The following is a 6,808-nucleotide window of genomic DNA, read 5'->3' as shown; positions in this document are numbered from 1 at the left end:
CATTTGGGATGTGATTCTGCCTAGACAGATTTTGATGGATAACTTTTTTTTTTTTTAAACAAATTTTGTTTCTTTGACATGTGAGATTACATTCATTTTAACATCAAATTTATGGCATGTTGTCACAGCAACATGGTGATGAATCTGCAGTGTGCAAACCACTACCAGCTGTTCATGATGGGCACCTATACATGGGATGGACCTCTGCTCTATTGCATGCTAATTAGCATGCATTGGAGCAGACTCAATTAATTGGGTCTGTTGCAAGGCTGCTGACGTGCTAATTAGTGTGCTCCAGCAGCCTCTGTGTCACATGTATTCAGTGCCCCACATTTGAAAATGGTGGTGGGGGTGCTTTAACTAAAGCTCATCTGACATTTTGAAGTGCAGAATGCTGAATACACATGATGCTGCAGGTGCTTTAATTAAAAGTGGCTCTCAGAGCTGCCCTAATTGAAGTGCCCCCCTCCACTGCAGAGCCTACAGTCACCCATGTCTGGCCCTTGCTGAAGGTATATAATCTTGGAACCTAGATTTTGAATTGGAAGCATTGTTATTTTTTTTACAGTTTAGTTTTTAGATAAACTAATTAGTATGGTTTTACTAATGGGTTTTGCTAGTTTGCAATGAAAAATTAACCCCTTTTTTGGGGCTGTGCCTGGGGATAGCTAAAACTGTTTGTTGAATTTAACTGTTAATTGTATTCAGGTAATCTCATGTGTTCCACTGGGTTTTAGGGATAAACCTGAAGGCAGAACTGGTGTGCTCCAGCAGAGAACAGACAGACACACAAGCAAAAGCCTCTTCCCTGATTTAAGGGCGTTTAGGTACTTTTTAAAAGCTTCAGTTTTGATTGGAGCCGTAAATTAAAGATAAAATATATTGAAACTAAAAATATGCCTAAGTTTAGATGTCTTGTGCTGCTGCAGTTGCTCAAAAAGCCTATAAAACTGTCCTGCATGGGAATGAAATGATTCCATTGGTTTGGGAACCTCCTGGTTTGGGATACAGAACTGTGTAATTAGAGAATCATAGAGTTAGGAAGGACCTGTAAGTCCAAACCCCTGCATGAATGCAGGATGTACTGTTCACAAATCATTCCAGAAAAATGCTTGAAAGCCTCTACTAAAGGGGATTCTGAAGGAGATTCTATAGCTAATGGAGCAGAAGAAGGGAGTTACTTTTGCAGAGCATTAATCTGGAGTAGTGCTTCTTTTAGGTCCAGTATCTACTTGGGACTTGGTGGGAAAGGATAGTGACGCAGACCCAAGCAGCAGTGATGAAAGAACTTCATGACGACAAAGGCCACTTCTCTAGAAGACTTTGTAGAGCTCACCCCAGAGCTACATTGGGAAGCACATCAGCAAAAGCTCATCCCTCAGGCTGGAGAAATGGTTCCCATCACGATCTGGAAGCTTTCACCCCAACTGTTACAAGATGGTCACCGATCAACTGCTGGGACTGTTGTCAGGGAGGTTTGCAGTGCTATGCGGAGACTGCTGCTGTGCTGTTTCATAAAGCCTGGCAATACCCAGAGGTGATGGATGACTTTTTATAAAAAATGGTTTTCAAACTGTCTGGTGACTATTAATGGAACAAAGGCACTTGCTTATCCCTTGCCCCTCCCTACTCCCAACCCCCCATACAAAGCCAAAAACTTCATCAACCAGGAGAGAGATTTGCCCATGGTGCAAGAAGGCCTGATTGATGATCACCCTGGAAGAGTCGTCAATAATAACGTAGGGTGGTCTGGAAAGCCCTGTAATGCTGGTGTATGCTGGTTTCCTGGAACAAGCAAGGGGATGTTTGCTTTCCAGAGCTCTATGGAGTTTGGATTTCTGCTGTCATCCTCTGTGGCTCAGCTTATCCTCTGCTTCCTTGGCTTTTGAACTGTTTCACTGTATGCCTGGGCAAGAGAGGAGTGTTTTAACATTACCCTGAGTAGCTGCAGAATGTCCTTGGAATGCACTTTTGGGAGATTAAAGGGTAGGTGGCAATGTGTCATAGCACAGCTGGGTGCTTCTCATCATTAAACGGTTTGCATATTAAGTTCCTGCTATATTTTACACATCTGTGAGAGCCAGGACAAGATCATGGAGGATGACTAGGAGCTGGAGGCCGAGACTTTTGGAATGGCATAGCTAGCCAGAGATGGTGCCTCTGCAAAATGCCTGTGAGATCAAGAAAATAAGGTCACTAATACATTCTGCTCCTTCTTGGAGTCGAGGGGGTAGTTGTGGGTAATTCCACAAGTAAATTGGATGTATTTGATTTCATTAGGAATAACATAGCATAGCATAATGTTGTGTCACTTATGGGGTGAGCTGTACTTCAGTGAAATTTTTCAGCTGACTTGTACCAAAAGGAATGTATTGATAAAAAGAAAAGGAGTATTGCTTATTGAACCTACACAGAACAATTAGAGAAAAACACAGTACAAACTTAATACCAATGTAACTGAAGGATGGCCAATAAAAAGTGCTCATATGACCACCGTCCTGCAGGTCATGTGCTCATATGGGGCCTACTCTGACACCTCAACTGTAGCTGGATTGAAATAGGTTATAAACAGGGGCTCCTAACCCCTGTTACTTGAGCAGAGAGAGTACATTGCTGCAGCAAGCAGGCTGAACTACAAGCTGCAGAGAGGCTAGAGGCAGAACTGGAAGTTGCAGATACTAACGTAAACCCCCCGTGCCCCATTATGCAAAGTAGGGTGGGGAAGGCCATCTGTGACTGGAATGGGGAGGAGCATAGGACTATATAAGACTGGTTTCTGGGCTGGAGCCTCAGACTTGTCTATACTAGCCATAGGCAAGGAATTCTTCAGGGCTACAGAGAGACCAGCAAGATGCTTGCTTATGTTTTGTTTTTTGGAGTTTGTGTTAGCTGTGAGGCTTGGGATGGCTTTAGGGGAGATGGGAGGCCAATGGAAATACCCAGCAGGTGAGTATGGACTGCATTATTTGAATTTGACATCTCACAGCCCTCGGTATGGGGGAAATGGATCCTGAGAGTTCCCTTGGACTTCATGAGAGTGGGCTACCAGAGGCCTTGGGACTGTTAACAGGAGCCTAGAGAAAGGGCCAGTTGTAGGGAGATGCCAGGGCTAGAGCTAAAAGACAGCCAGACAAAAGTGACCTGATAATGAGCAAGGTGGTGTGAAGCACCTCAAAACTTCCTCTGGCTGTTGAGGGAGGCCTCCTAAATTAATACAATTTGCCATCAAAGGCATGGTAGGTGGAAGTGGGGTGGTTCCCTGGATAGACAGAGTGAGAAACGGGAGTAGTGTGGCTGCAAGGGGGTGCCACAGCCACCTGTAGAGGAAGGTCCTGCTACAGGTGTCCCAGTGTGATATGGTTTCTATTTTGAAGATCATTAGGAAGTTGAGGTGCACTGTTTGTGTGTAGCAGAAGCAGCTCCATTAAAGATGCCTGCTTTTGCATTGTCAGCATCCTGTTTCTTTCTAGAAACATCTACCCCATTTTGGCCTTTTTTGGGGATGAATTCAGTATTTCCCCCCTTATTCGTTTTTGTTGTTTTCTTTGAAGATTTGACAGCCTCACGATATGCCTCTCTTCAGTATATTATATACTAAGGAAAATCAGAAAAAGCAGACCTTCTTACTGCCCTGTGCCTAGTCTCTAGACCAACCATGATAAAACAATTCTTTTCTCACAACACGGAATGCTATTCCCACCATGTCTTCCTACTTTGAGGCTCCATGAGAGATATCTGACACTTTTCAAATTTACTAATGTCTAAGTCCCTTATTGCAATAACAAAAATAAAGTGCCTGGGTAGTTTTGCTGGCTTTAGGTGGGTGGCTGTTGGGGAGTAGACACTGGTGGGCAGGGGATGGGGGAACAGCAGTCATCAGGCTAGGTATTGCACACCCCTTTTCCTCCCTCTGCAGGGGCTGTCTCTGAATTGGAGACAAATCTTTCAGAGATGCAGAAAAGGGTCTTGTTCAAAGAAGCAAAGGGGAATCGGAGAGAGGTGCAGCCCTGCTGTTTGCCTGGAAGGGTTCCCTCCTGCTTGTGCCAGAGTGGAAGGGAAACATTTATGACATGGGCAATCCTATGAGAGAGCCACTTTACCTTGCAATCTGCCTGCTGTTATAACACATTAATCTCAGTTTACATTCTCTATATCAAGGTGATATACCCATGAGAGTGCTGCCTGGCCCAGCAGGCATCCTGTCCTTGGGTCTCTCAAGCCTCTCCCCAAATCCCACCTTGTAACCTCTGACACAATTTTGAGTCTTCACAAAATAAGGAGCTGGTCAGCTTTTCAGTCCCAAGCCTTTCCCTTGAGTATGTTCTCTTGTTCAAGCAGGCTTCCTCAGCCTACCAATCCCTGCACTTTTCCTTGGTTCAGGAGTCTCCAGGCTTGCTTCTGCAGGCCCACGCTGTGATCCAGGCAGGCTCCCCTAGCCCATGGAAGGGAGTACTTGTCTTTCTTCTGCAGCCACTTAAGAGCTATGCTTTTGCTTTGTTCAGGAGGCAGTTATGTGGAAACAATTGATCCAGCCAAACCTGGCTTCTGCTTCTTCATGCATCTATTCCTTGGAGGGGGCCACCTTATGTGAGTGATTATTGGCTAGCCCTAAGCTTACTGCTTCTTAAAGGGGACAGGTCACACTCTTAGGTTAAGGACATAAATTACACATAAACCAGTATAAGCGATCAGAAATTGGTTCAAATCTGTAATACAACAGAAGTTCAGTACACATAAATCAAAAGGAAGGAGAGGAGGAAATCTCTGGAGAGGAGGCCAGTCCATACACAAAAGAGGCTGAAGGAGGCAAGTTGACCAGGAAGAAGAGATGCTGGGTGCTCGTCATAGGTGATTCCATCCTGAGAGGTACAGAGGGTCCCATCTGTCACCAGGATCCCATGTCACGTGAGGTCTACTGTCTGCCCAGAGTGAGGATTCAGAATGTGATGGAGATAATCCCAGCCATTATCTGGTCCACCTATTACTACTCCATGGTCCTAATCCATGCGGGCACTAATGATGCAGCCAGGAGCAGCCCTGATTGCCTGATGAAGGACTACCAAGTTCTGGGGAGCAGGCTGAAGGAGATGGGGGCACAGGTGGTTTTCTCATCTGTCCTTCCAGTGAGCGGACATGGACAACGCCATGAGACCTGCATCAGGGAGGTCAACTTGTGGCTTCGGAAATGGTGTCTCAAGGCAGGCTTCAGTTATTTGGACCACAACCCATACTTCAGGACAAGAGACATGCTCGGGTGGGATGGGCTTCACCTCTCCCCCAAAGGTAAGTGTGTGTTCTCTTTCAGGTTGGCCGATCTCCTCCAGCGGGCTTTAAACTAGGCTCATGGGGGGAAGGGGAAGATGAGGATAGAGGGAGCCATGGAACACTGAACCAAGAGCCACCCACAAGAACAGCCCAGCCAAGATGGGCAATGAGCACAAGAAATACCCAGGTAAAAGACAGGGGCCCAGATAGTCCGGGATTAGGGGAGCGGAGCATACACCTCCAGGAGGCCTTAAATGCCTCTACACTAATGCTCATAGTTTGGGGAACAAGCAGGAGGAACTTGCTTTCCTCCTAGCTAACACAAACCCAGACATAGTGGGGCTCACTGAAACTTGGTGGGATCCAACGCATGACTGGGCAGTTAACATCAAGGGCTATAGGCTGTACAGGAGGGATAGAACAGGGAGGAAGGGTGGGGGTGTGGTGCTCTACATCAAAGAGCAATACACATTCTCAACAAACGGCACTGGGTCATGGGAGAAGGGACTTAACGGTAGGTGTTTACTACAGGGCTCCCAACCAGGGGGAAGAGCTGGACCAGGAATTCTCAGGTCAGCTTACAGAGGCAGTTAGGTCAAGGGACGTGGTCATCATGGGTGACCTAAACTATCCAGACATCTGCTGGGAAGAGCAGTCAACCAGGTCTGACCGCTCACGTAGGTTTCTAGCTGAGTTACATGACCTCCATCTAACCCAGGAGGTGCACAGTCCCCCCAAATGCCTTGTTGGACCTGGTCCTGGCCATGGGTGATGATCTGGTGAGTGGACTGTGGGTTTACGACCACCTGGGTGACGGCGATCATCGCCTACTGGAGTTCACCATCCAGTGCAGGGTGTCAAAGGCCTGCAGCAAGGCAACAGCCCTAGACTTCAGGAGGGCAGATTTCAATGAGGTAAGGAGACTAGTTGGAGGCACTGAGGTCCCAGAGGGGAGAGGAGTTGGGACTCCAGGAAGAGTGGTCATTCCTTAAGGAGACGATCCTCCAAGCCCAAAGGGTGACAATCCTAAAGGGGAAAAGAGTGCTCAAAAGCCCCCATGGCTCACCAAAAGCATCCAAGAATGTCTCAAAGCTAAACAGGAGGTGTACACCCAATGAAAGGGAGCGGCCATCACCAAGGAGGATTATACCTCCATTGCTCAAGACTGTAGGGGACCTGTCAGGAAGGCTAAGGTGGACATGGAACTGGGACTAGAGACACGGATCAAGGATAACAAGAAGTCCTTTTTTAAATACATAGGGGTAAAAAGAAGGTACCGGGTAACGTAGGGCCTCTGCAGGATATGTTAGGAAATCTGGTGGTCACACCAGATGACAAAGCTAACCTCTTTAACAATTTCTTTGCCTCTATCTTTTTGAGCAGGGACTGGGGCATCCCCCCAACCAAGATCCCCAATGGACCCAGGGGAGGCACTGCCAGGCCCAGGGTCAGTGAGGACCTAGTCAGGGAACTTCTGGTGGGACTAGACATGTACAAATCAGCAGGTCCTGACGATCTCCACCCCAGAGTGTTGAGGGAATTA

General features: G+C 46.9%; 1 long non-coding RNA gene across 1 annotated transcript; it reads left to right on the top strand.

Annotated features, from left to right (window-relative positions):
• The first annotated feature begins 776 nt into the window (after positions 1-776).
• On the top strand, positions 777-2,495 carry LOC102377047. The gene is made up of 2 exons (XR_324899.1): positions 777-827; positions 1,220-2,495. It is a non-coding gene; the product is annotated as an uncharacterized LOC102377047 (long non-coding RNA).
• The last annotated feature ends 4,313 nt before the right edge of the window (positions 2,496-6,808 follow it).

This window comes from Alligator sinensis, unplaced genomic scaffold (genome assembly GCF_000455745.1).
Source record: "Alligator sinensis unplaced genomic scaffold, ASM45574v1 scaffold397_1, whole genome shotgun sequence".
Classification (NCBI taxonomy): Eukaryota; Metazoa; Chordata; order Crocodylia; family Alligatoridae; genus Alligator; species Alligator sinensis.
This window is presented reverse-complemented; position numbering and strand designations above follow the sequence as displayed.